The sequence below is a fragment of the Cervus canadensis genome, chromosome 14, assembly GCF_019320065.1.
Source record: "Cervus canadensis isolate Bull #8, Minnesota chromosome 14, ASM1932006v1, whole genome shotgun sequence".
NCBI lineage: Eukaryota > Metazoa > Chordata > Mammalia > Artiodactyla > Cervidae > Cervus > Cervus canadensis.
Genome location: NC_057399.1, coordinates 57,374,533 through 57,386,426, shown reverse-complemented (window position 1 = coordinate 57,386,426; position 11,894 = coordinate 57,374,533).

The following is an 11,894-nucleotide window of genomic DNA, read 5'->3' as shown; positions in this document are numbered from 1 at the left end:
AATCCTCCTTAGCATGAATGATTCAGGGAATTGCTTGGGACTATAATAAATCGCAGAAAGCGTTTAAACTATAACACTAGCATAAAACCTTTGTTTTTCTCGATGAGTAAGGACATTTTAAAAGATGAAAATTAATGTGCTGAAGTCTGAGGCAAAGCATAAGGGGTAAAGATAGCCCATAACATTTTGAGAAAGGACAAGGTCAGCTATATGAATTAACAAGATAGAGATTTATGATGAAACATTAAACTTGGCAGGCAAATAGACTACCTGGAATCTATGATGGTCAAAGGCAGCACTACCAGGGACTGATTCAAGACTGAAGGTCTTAGTAACTGAATTATTGAATCTAAATCAATTCTGAAAATTCCAGCGCGTTACTGTGAAATTACTTTTCTAAAGTTATTGGTGGCAAGTTTCTCTCTACTCTGTTAAAATTTAAACATCGCTTTCCGAAAAAAGAAAATGAAGACTATATCCCAAGCTTAATCCCTTACCTAAGAAACATCCGGAAATCATAATTCTAGGTGGTTAAGGGCCATGGAAAAAACAAGTAATTTATATTATAATACTGCAAAATATTGCAGAGTAGAAAAACACTAATAAACTGTACTCAACTGTATTCAGCTGAAAATATTTGTGAGTTAGCCAACAATAAAATTATTAAAGTGGAATGAATATTGGAATATTCAAGTAAAAAGTTAGTAGAAAAATAAAATGATTCATAAATGTGTTTCAAGTGTGAAGATGCAGAAGGTGAGCATCACATTCAACAGTACCAGCACCCTACATATATAATGGAAGACAAGGCAAGTGAGTCACATCAAGTTCCTTGGAGCAGCAAAATGTCACTACCAATATAATTTTACTTAAGTTAAATGTGTGTGTGTGTGTGTGTGCGTGTGTGTGTGTATGCACGCGGTCACTCACTCAATCATGTCTGACTCAGGAACTCCAGGGACTAGCCCGCTTGGCTCCTCTGTCCATGGGATTCTCCAGGCAAGAAAACTGGAATGGGTTGCCATGTCCTCCTCCAGGGGATCTCCCCAACCCAGCATTGATCCCAGGTTTCTGGCATCCCCTGCATTGGCAGGCAGATTCTTTACAACTGTGCCACCTGGGAAGCCGTAAATTTGAGATGCTGAGACTAAGTTCCAAACTAGGCTTTTTCAGTTATCTCACATCTCCCTTACATGGTATGATATTTACTTATGATAGGTAATTTTCAATGTCAACTTGGTTGGGCTAAGGGATACCTCAATCACTGATAAAACATTATTATTGGGTGAGTCTGTGAAGAATGAGGACTCAGAAGAGATGAGGATCTGAATCTGTAGACTTAGTGAAAAAGATCACCTTTCCCTATGTGGGTGATTGTCATCCAGTTCATTGAGAGCCTTAATACAATAGGTAGAGGAAGAGTGAGTCCACTCCCTTTTTGAGCAGGGAGATCTGTCTTCTCCTGCCCTCAGACATCCAGCTCTTCTGGTTCTCAGGCCTTTGGATTGATTAGGATTTGGACTATTGACTCCGCTAGTTCTCTCTGGTCAGAATTAAAGATTTATTATTAGCCAATTAGAGATTTATCATAAGAGACTAGTTCACATAGTTATGGAGGATAATTTAATTATCTACTGTCCATAAAGTGAAAAAAAAAAAAGAAAAATGAAGCCCAGGACACTGTTGGTGTAGTTCAAAAACTTCCCTAGTGGTTCAGACAGTGAAGAGCCTGCCTGCAATACAGGAGACCTGAGTTCAATCCCTGGGTAGGGAAGATCCCCTGGAGAAGGGAATGGCTACCCACTCCAGTATTCGTGCCTGGAGAATTCCATGGACAGAGGAGCCTGGCAGGCTTCAGTCCCTGGGGTCAAAAAGAGTTGGACATGACTGAGCAACTAACACTCACTTTCCATATACATATCCTATTGGTTCTGTTCTCCGGAGAACCCTGGCTCTCATAAGTATTTATAATTTGTGCATGTAAGATGCACAGTCATCACTCTAAGTGAAAATTTCTTCAGCCCCTTTCTTCTCTTTTAATCATAGCCTCATAAATGAAAACAACTCTATCAATAGCCCCCACCAAAATCTCAGTTAGTTAGGTGAGCCTGGAATTTGCTGTCATCGGGCAAACATACTGAAATCTTCTACTGGTTTGTAATTACATTTTATTGACCACAAAGCACTCATGTCTTCAAGATTTTTGGCCTCACAGTTGCTTCACTAAAATTTAAAGCTACCTTTCAAAACAATACTACCTCTCTAAGCTCCTAGAAACTGAAGAACAACATTTATCACTTGTCTATCTTATGAATCTTAGAGAAAACCATTAACCCTGGGATTCTAACTAATCTCCCTCAATAAACCTTCACAGTGTTTCTACTGGGAAATATTTATAGTCATTTTACTGAATTTTGTGAAGTATATATTAAAGATATTAACACATATTTCATCCTTGTAAAAATTTTCAAACTCTGTTGAATTTTTCTGTGTACAGTAATTTTGCTTGTTTTAAAACTACCAGCAGATTGTTTTAAATGTTTAGGTCATAACATCTATTTATATATTTATTTTTTTCATGAATCTTAAGGCTTAAAAGCTTTCTCCAAAGATTAAATTTTTTCTACCTTTGTACTACATGTATAAAATGATACTTATCACCATGACTTGTGTGCCCCTTTTTACATTATTTAAAGATGTTCCCACACTAAGCAAAGTACTTTAAACACCCTATGCTTGGTAAAATTATTTGGTATTGAATTAAATTGGCTTGCTATTAAAAATAACTGGAAATGGAAATGACATGTGATTGTTTTTTCACAAATTGCTTATATATTAAATTTGTTTTATGCTGCTACTCTTTCATATATAGGTTAAATATACCACTAAAATGAAATAAAATAGGATATTAAAGATACTTTCCAATTTTTTAAAGCATTGGTAGTAATTATGCTTGTGTACACAATCTGATATTTCTTACATTTTTTAATAAAAGTTATGAAATTCCCTCCAATAACAAAAAATGGAATAACCTAATGTTAGAAAATTATATAATTCATAGCAAGTTAACAAATTATTAAGGACATTGCTTTTAATTAGAATTTTTTACTTATGGATGAATAAATATTTATGAAATATTACCTAAGCATATATAGTAATACAGTAGAAAAATTCTTCTCTTAGTTAAAAATTATTGCTGCATATTATGAATATAGAACCAAGAAATGGAAAACATCTCCAAAATTCTAATTACCAGTTTAAGAGTGGGCTATATGCTTATATTGACAAACTTGTCTTATTTTTGTATATTTCTCTTTGTAGCACATCCTTGATTTCCTATACATTCTATTTTCTTTAAATAATATATTTGTGAGCCTTTGTGAAATTGACAGTTCTTATGGGATGAAATAACATTTGTCAACTAGTGTTATCTAGTTTTATCTACACTGAAGAGATGTTATCTGACACCCATGTGCAATATTTTTGAATGAGCAGAAAAGAAAGAATAGCATTTTCAATGTGCATACTAAAAAGACTATTTCCAAACTGTTTTTTCATAGGTACAGTATTGCAATCTGTATACAAATGAAACCCTTAACTAGCTCAGCAAATGAAAAAAATGAAATTTAACATTCATTATTTTATTGAATATTTTCAGGAAATCACTCTCTGTGAATTTAGCGATCATCTTGTAAATGATCTACAGAGACAATGATTTTAATAATCTAGAACTCCACACCCCTGAGGTTATTTTTTCCTACCATTCATCATCTTATTTTATCAATATGTTGTAGGCTTATCCATTAATGTCAAACAGGAACCTTTCTATATTTAATATCCAACACTGAGTTTTCTAAATACCACCCCATACATTTCCGATCACTTTCTCTCATGTCCCCATTCTATCTATCAGTACCTCAAACTTTCCAGAATATTTAACTGTGGATCCAAACACTTTTCGCTGTCTTTCAATCATGTCTTCACTTCTGTCCTCCTTCACTTGAAATTTCATGATCAATCATGATCAAAACTGGCATTCACACACCAACCTCTTGTCCCTCAATCATTTAGTTTTAGGGTCTTAAAAAATACAACCTCCAGTCACTGCAGCTCTCCATTTATGTCTTTACTGCATGAGTCCACTGAAAGTGTCTGGATGTAACCCTTCTACTACATACTCACAGCACCGGCTAACTGGTTTCACTTTAAATTCACAATTTGCAAACTGAGTGGATCTGTTGTATATTTCTCTTGTCTATGTACTCTCCCCCTCTCCTGCTAAAATATTATATTCTTTCTCCTATCTCTTTAAACCCCCAACATTCACTGCATTCTCCTCCTTCTCAGACAATGACCTTATTTTCTCTTCTACCAGTAAAGAAAATATAATCAGAAGGGAACTTAGGTTTCCACTACTACACCTTCTTCTATGCCTACTGCTATCTTCTCTTTCACTACTATGAAATAAAAATTCAGTGCCTTTGGCTAGAGACAACCCCTAATCTTATTCAGTAGAGTCTATTTGTCCTAACCGCTCAAGAATATCACTAGAGCAATTCTCCTTTGTCTCTCTCATGTGTCACTGGTTTTTCCTTCTCCAATAAAATATTCTACAACATATAGAATTCTATCCCATTAAAAAAGAAAATCTAACTTGAAAAAGTCCTTGAAAAGTTATAAGTGTTACCCAATGCCAAATCTCTCCTCTTACTCTCTTTTACATTCATTTTAAGATTAATTTTTATTGGACTATTTCTGCCCTAAATACTGCCCTAAATAGAGTAGAAAGTGTTAGTTTCTACTGTACAGTAAAGGGAGTCAGCTATATATATATATATATATATGTATATATATATATATGTGTGTGTGTGTGTGTGTGTATATATATACATACATATCCCCTCTTTTTGGGATTTCCTTTCTATTTAAGTCACCATAGAACACCAGCTTCTCATTAGTTGTCTATTTTATACATTGTATCGATAGTGTATATACATAGGCTTTTGCGTTTACAGTTCTACTTAAAGTACTCATGTCAATTTACCAATGACTACAAATTGCAAAATCCTATGACTTTATCTTAACTCTCATATGATTTGACCTATAAGTAGAATTTGTTAGGGCTATCCATTCTTTTCTCCCTTGACCTTAATGCTAGACCTGTGTTCTGCATCAAGATTTTGTTCAATTTTCAGCTCTATGGTTTCTTATGTCTCTCCTAATTTGGAATGATGGAAATATCCCAGAACTCAATCTTCTGAATTATTCCATGGGATTCTCCAGACAAGAATACTGGAGTGGGTAGCCATTCCCTTCTCCAGGGTATCTTCCTAACTCAGGGAACAAACCTGGGCCTCCTGCATTGCAAGCAGCTGTTTTATAACATCTAAGCACAAGGGAAACCCACATAATTAATATAAACATAAACTTAACTAGTTAAAAAATAAACACCAGAGATTTTCCTCCAAACCTGCTTATCTCACATGCTACATCATTATGGTATAAAGTAACATAATTTTTTCAGTTGTTAGTGCTGAAGCTCTAGAGTCAACCTTGAAATCGCCTTTCTAACATATTCCATTTGATCTTTCAGTGAATCTTATTTCTCCTACCTACAAATTATATCTAAAATGTGACAAACTACTACTAAGTTGAACCAAGTCATCACCAGTGGCTGATGGTTTGATTGCCAAATAGTATTTTCTGGATCTACCTGGTCAGAAATGGCAATCCACTCCAGTGTTCTTGCCTGGGAAATCCCATGGACAGAGGAGCCTAGCCGGCTATAGTCCCTGGGATCACAAAAGAGTCGGACCTGACTTAGCAACTAAACAAAAACACCTGCTTCTATTTTACTTCTCTATTAATTTAGACTTTAAAATGTTAGAGAGATATGATACCTTTTAATCACTTAAAGGTATTGATTAAAGAAAATATCAATTGTATAATTCAGAGTCCAATTAGGAGACATAAACCACACAGTAATTTAAAGAGAATAATTTAATGCAAAGGATATTTATGTCTGAAAGAGTAGTGAAGATATAAAAAGCAGCCACTATTCCTAGGTCTGAGATAAATCACCAAATGAAGATTGACACCACTGATTTCCATCCAGACATTGTTGGACAGGACATGGATATGGATCACTGGATAGCAGAGAGTTGTTGCAATTGAAATGTAGATGGGGGAAGGATGAAATGCCAGTATAAACTGAAATACCTCAAAATTTTCCTCGAAGATAAGGATTAAATGTGCATATCTGTGTTACAGTATTTCCTCTGTCATAATGACCAGCTAGTGTTGAAGCAACTGTTTAGCACTCTTTGATAATGTCTACTTGAGGTTCTTTGTTTAACTCTGTTAATTGAATTGACCATTAATTTTAGTAAATTATTTTATAATTAACTCATTTGATTAAATATATAAATTATCAGTGTATTGTTTTGAGGACTTTGTCTAACCCTTGCCCGAGTTTGTGATGATTTGTGTATTCCTGGGGGAAAAAAATCAGCAAGCAAATGATGTAACTGGTAAAAGTCTAAGCAGAAGAATCAAGTAGTAAATTGATACAAGTAAATATATATGTATGATTACATGGAATATATATATATATATACATATGCATTGCATATGCGTTGTAAATATGTGTGTATAGAAATATGTTTATATAGAAGTCTTTTATAATGATACTTTACAAATGGAATTTGAAAAACTAGTAATATATAATCAAAATAACAATTTAGCAAATATTTGCATGTTAACTTTTACACTCAGTTCTTACTAAGAAAAATACTACATAAAATGCATAATATAAATAAGGAAAAACTACACAGAAAAAAGAATCTGTGTAGTAATAGATTCAGAGTGTGTGATTCATTTTATTTATATGGTTAGAAAATGAAAATGTTTCTTGTAAAGCAATTTACAAAATAACCATTTATAATAAAGTACCCAATTTTAAGTGCCAGATCCATTTTGTTAACTGTGAATCTATGCATTTATGAATACAGATATTACTTAATTTATTAATCACAAAGATAAACCCTCCCAAGATAATCAAATTTGTATATTTTCATGGTGATTGTCAACATGATGCTAATCCTTGAAACAAAAGGAAATCAGAAAAATATACACATGTATCTAATATACGTTTATTTATATTGTGTGTGAAAGTGAAGTCGCTCAGTCGTGTCCGACTCTTTGCGACCCCATGAACTATAGCCTACCAGGTTCCTCCACCCATAGAATTTTCCAGGCAAGTGCACTGGAGTGGGTTGCCATTTCCTTCTTCAGACCATCTTCCCAACCTAGGGAATGAACCCGGGTATCCTGCATTGTAGGCAGACGCTTTACCATCTGAGGGATTTATAATTTAGATATAAGTTTTGTTAAATAATATGTCAAGACATATTTATAAAATGTAGATTTAACAGATAATGCGATCTTAGTTTAGACTAAGATATATAAAATTTTTAGTGTTATTAGTCTATTGTAAGCAAAAGTTTAAAATCTAGTTTAAAAAGTCATATTTATACAATATTATTAAATTTGATGAATATATACCAAAAATAAGTACTACTATAAAATATGAGTTAAAATACATTTTAAAATGGAATTCTAAAAATATAGAGACAAAAGATATATTCTAAAGGCTAACACATTTTGCATTTTATCAACCTCCTCCAAAACTCATGCTAAACAATTGCATTTTCCTCGTTTTGCTTGTAACTTTTTGCAGTTGCTCCAAATCCTCACTCATTTTTATCCCAATAGACAAAGGCTATTCAATGTTACCTTTCAAAGAAGCAATGAAAGTGTCAGTAAATCCCAAATCCTCAGTTTTCTGGTTCTTTTTTAGGGAAATCCCTTCATATTTCTAAAAATCATTTTTCTCAACTCATGAATAGAGTCTAGATAATGGCATATCATTTGTAGAACTTTACATCAGTAATGTATATGCAAGACATGTTGCATGACAAGCACTCAATTGTGCCTATTGTTAATTTTAATGTGCCTATTGTTACTTTTTGTATGTTACATTTACACACACACAAAGAATTTTACTTCATAGATCAACTGTAACAGTTTGCAATTATTCTTTTGTTTTTACATTTTTTTTTAGTATAGTTGATTTACAATATTGTGTTAGTTTCAAGTTTATAAAAAGTGAATCAATTATATATATGCATATATATATATACTGACTTCCCTGGTGGCTCTGACGGTTAACAATCTGCCTACAATGAGGGAGACCCGGGTTCAATCCCTGGGTCAGGAAGATCTCCTGGAGAAGGAAATGGCAACCCACTCCAGGATTCTTGCCTGGAAAATCCCATGGACGAAGAAGCCTGGTAGGCTACAGTCCATGGGGTCACAAAGAGTCAGACACAACTGAGTGACTTCACTTCACATATACATATATGCAGTTGGAATTATTCTTGTTCAGAATTTTGAACTAGTGAAAGGTACTCCTGTTAGAGGCTATCTTATAAAACAAAATGAGAAAGAATTGAATCATGGTACTAAATAAATTTTCCAGTGGTTCATCAATCAAGGTGCTTTTTAAAAGCAAGCACTAAACCATATCTTGGCTAGTGGCTGTGTGGAGATAGAATACTGTGAGTTCTACTTTGTGTATAATCACTACCCTAGAAAATATATGTATACATTTGAGATTTGTGGCAATGCTTTTGTTAAATAAAAGTTGTTTATATCAATATGAAGATAGCATTAGCAGATAAAACAATAAAGCTTAGACATTTAATACTCTTATCTCCTCAGAACACAAAGCAAAACATACATACAATAAATTGCTGATAGTTACAAAATGACTATCTACCAGTTCAGTTCAGTTCAGTCATTCAGTGGTCTCCAACTCTTTGCGACCCCATGGACTGCAGCACACCAGGCCTCCCTGTCCATTACCAACTCCCAGAGTTTACTCAAACTCATGTCCATTGACTTGGCGATGACATCCAACCATCTCATCCTCTGTTATCCCCTTTTCCTCTGGCCTTCAATCCTTCCCAGCATCAGGGTCTTTTCCAAGGAGTCAGTTCTTCACATCAGGTGGCCAAAGTATTGGAGTTTCGGCTTCAGCATCAGTCCTTCCAATGAACATCCAGAACTGATCTTTAGGATGGACTATTTGGATCTCCTTGCAGTCGAAGGGACTTTCAAGAGTCTCTCCAGCACCACAGTTCAAAAGCATCAATTATTTGGCACTTAGCTTTCTTTATATTCCAACTCTCACATCCATACATGACCACTGGAAAAACCATAGTTTTGACTAGATGGACCTTTGTTGGCAAAGTGATGTCTCTGCTTTTTTCTATTCTAAATTTTTCACTTAGAATGTACTTTTCATGCAACACAATGCACTATGAATATTAACTTGCATATTTTACAGATGAGGGTATTAAGTCAAAGATAGTTAAAGAGAAAGCCAAAGTTCACACGGATAGAACATGATCAAACCAGAGGCTACTCAACCATTCACATCTTTGCCTCTCAAGAAAAATGCTAGCTTTTCTATGGGTCATACAGTAGTTCTCTTTCTCTCCCTTTTCTCTCTTTTTGTAAATTTTTACATGAATCCCTCAGGCATTCAATTAAAGTAATGCCTACTTGGTTGGCATTCAAATATTCTTATTCATTTCAGTTTTAACTGGGAAAAGGCAGATAGGACTATCAAATTAAGTAGTATCACTAATGAATCTATTTGAAAAGCAATTCAATGACCCTGTTCTTTATCTAGTAACTATTCATGGTAATGTCCTTCATTCTCTAAATGTTGTAATAGGGGACAAAACCCAATAAACAGGAAAACAGAATGAGGCTCTTATGGCAAACACTCCAGTACAACTTTACATTGAAGTTTGAGCAGATCATTTAGACTTACTTTGTTTCTGTTCCCCCAACTACTACACCCAGAAGCCCTTTTTAATTCATATATGTTCCACATAAATATTAGGTATAATTTGGATTATGTATTATGTGTTCTATCATATTTAAATTGGAGGTAACTTAGTGTTGAGTATAGAATGTGGTTTTAGTGTTGTAAGCTTTGTATATAAAATATCTTACCATAATAGTCTCATGATCATGTTTGCTACAAGTATGCTCATTGAAAGTTAGACATAAGCTTAAATATAAATTGTCTATTCATTTGCTTCAGAAAACTTCACATAGACTACAGTTTTGCTCTTCAGTATTTCTTTTTTGATGGTAATAAGCGATAATAATAGGCTTAAGTAGGAAAACAAGTATTAGACAGGAACCACAGCCCTAGAGAAAATGATGGAGCATTTTTGTGCACCAGTGATAAAAATCTGTTCTGTAGGGATGCTCATTTGACAAGTCGCAGAAGAAATTATTGCTTCAATATTTATATCTCTATTTCTCTGTGTCTAATTTAATGACTCATTTAACATGCTTGTAATTCCTGAGATAATATTAGAAATCTGTTGCATAATTATGCCTCAGTTCTTACATGGTATTTAAATTCTAGGCCATTATATATTATTGATCTACTAAGATTATAATTTGAAACTTAACTCCTTACTGACTGAAATTAACTAATTCTGAAAGTATGTTTGTCCTCTTATGATAAATTATCTTTTCATTTGATCAAAGTATAAAATTGTCAGTAAAGAAGCTTTTATGTTATAGAAGCAAAATGGTGATTAAATGCCAATAAATTTTAGAGACACAATTATCTCTGAAAGCAAGTTCTTGTCTGGTATTAAGTTGCTTCGGTCATGTCTGACTCTGTGACTCCATGGCCTGTAGCCCACCAGGCTTCCCTGTTCTTGGGATTTTACAGTCAAGAATACTGGAGTGGGTTGTCATTTCCTTCTCCAGGAGACCTTCCAGATTCAAGATTCAGACAAGCTTCTTTTAGGTCTCCTAAATTGGCAAGCTGGTTCTTTAACACTAGCACCATCTGGGAAGCCCCTAAGTTCTTGCCTAGGGCACATCTTATTAGATTGCTACATTTCAGAATCTTCTTCAGCTGCATGCATCTTTGTTGATATAAGGTGCCTAAAATAGCATTATCTCCATGACCCAGAAAGTCAGTTAAAAGGCAACCTTGGTTGTAATGATATCATCCACATTTGTGTCTGCACTTTGGAAATAGAGGCAATAAAAGCTTCCTGAATAACCCTAAATACTAGGTTTAACAGCAGTGTTAGACATCAGAGAAAAAATACAACAATACAGTTTTGCCTTACCTCCTGTCATTCAATATTTCTACAGATTATTTTTTAAAATTCTAAATATGTTACTTACAAAATACTTTTAAAATGTGTTGTTTTGCTCAAAATTTATGTTCAGATCCTTTTTCAGAGGATCAGCTTCACAGATTCCTCCAAGTGCTCCCATAGAGGTTTAAAAATGCCTGCTTCAGAAGAACTAATTAACATGGTCCTCCAGTAGTAGTCAACATACATGAGCTTACCTAAATCTACATTGAACCTTTGAGGTAAGTCTACTTGCATATAGGTGAATATATTTCTGTTTCGTTAGAAAATTTTTTTAAAAATCTGAATTAATTAAGCTATTGTGTGATGAATGGCAAGGTATTATAGTACAGAAAGTCACAAAGCAGGCCCTAATTCCTTCAGAAGACAAAAGGGAAGAGATTTTCTTTAATTGGCCAGGTATCTATTAATAGTTTCATAAAACAAAGTCTGAAATGTTTTGTTTTACTCTGGGTTAGGTTTTATGCTTTATTGGAGCTCAAATTTCCTTGTATATCATTTACATTTTAAATTAGGTTATTTAATTTAGAAAAATATATTCTGGGTTTGGAGATGTGACACATAGTACCATGAGATCTTTTCCTTCTCAAATTACTGTATTTGATCTTTTCCCCTTCTTTCTTTGCCTGC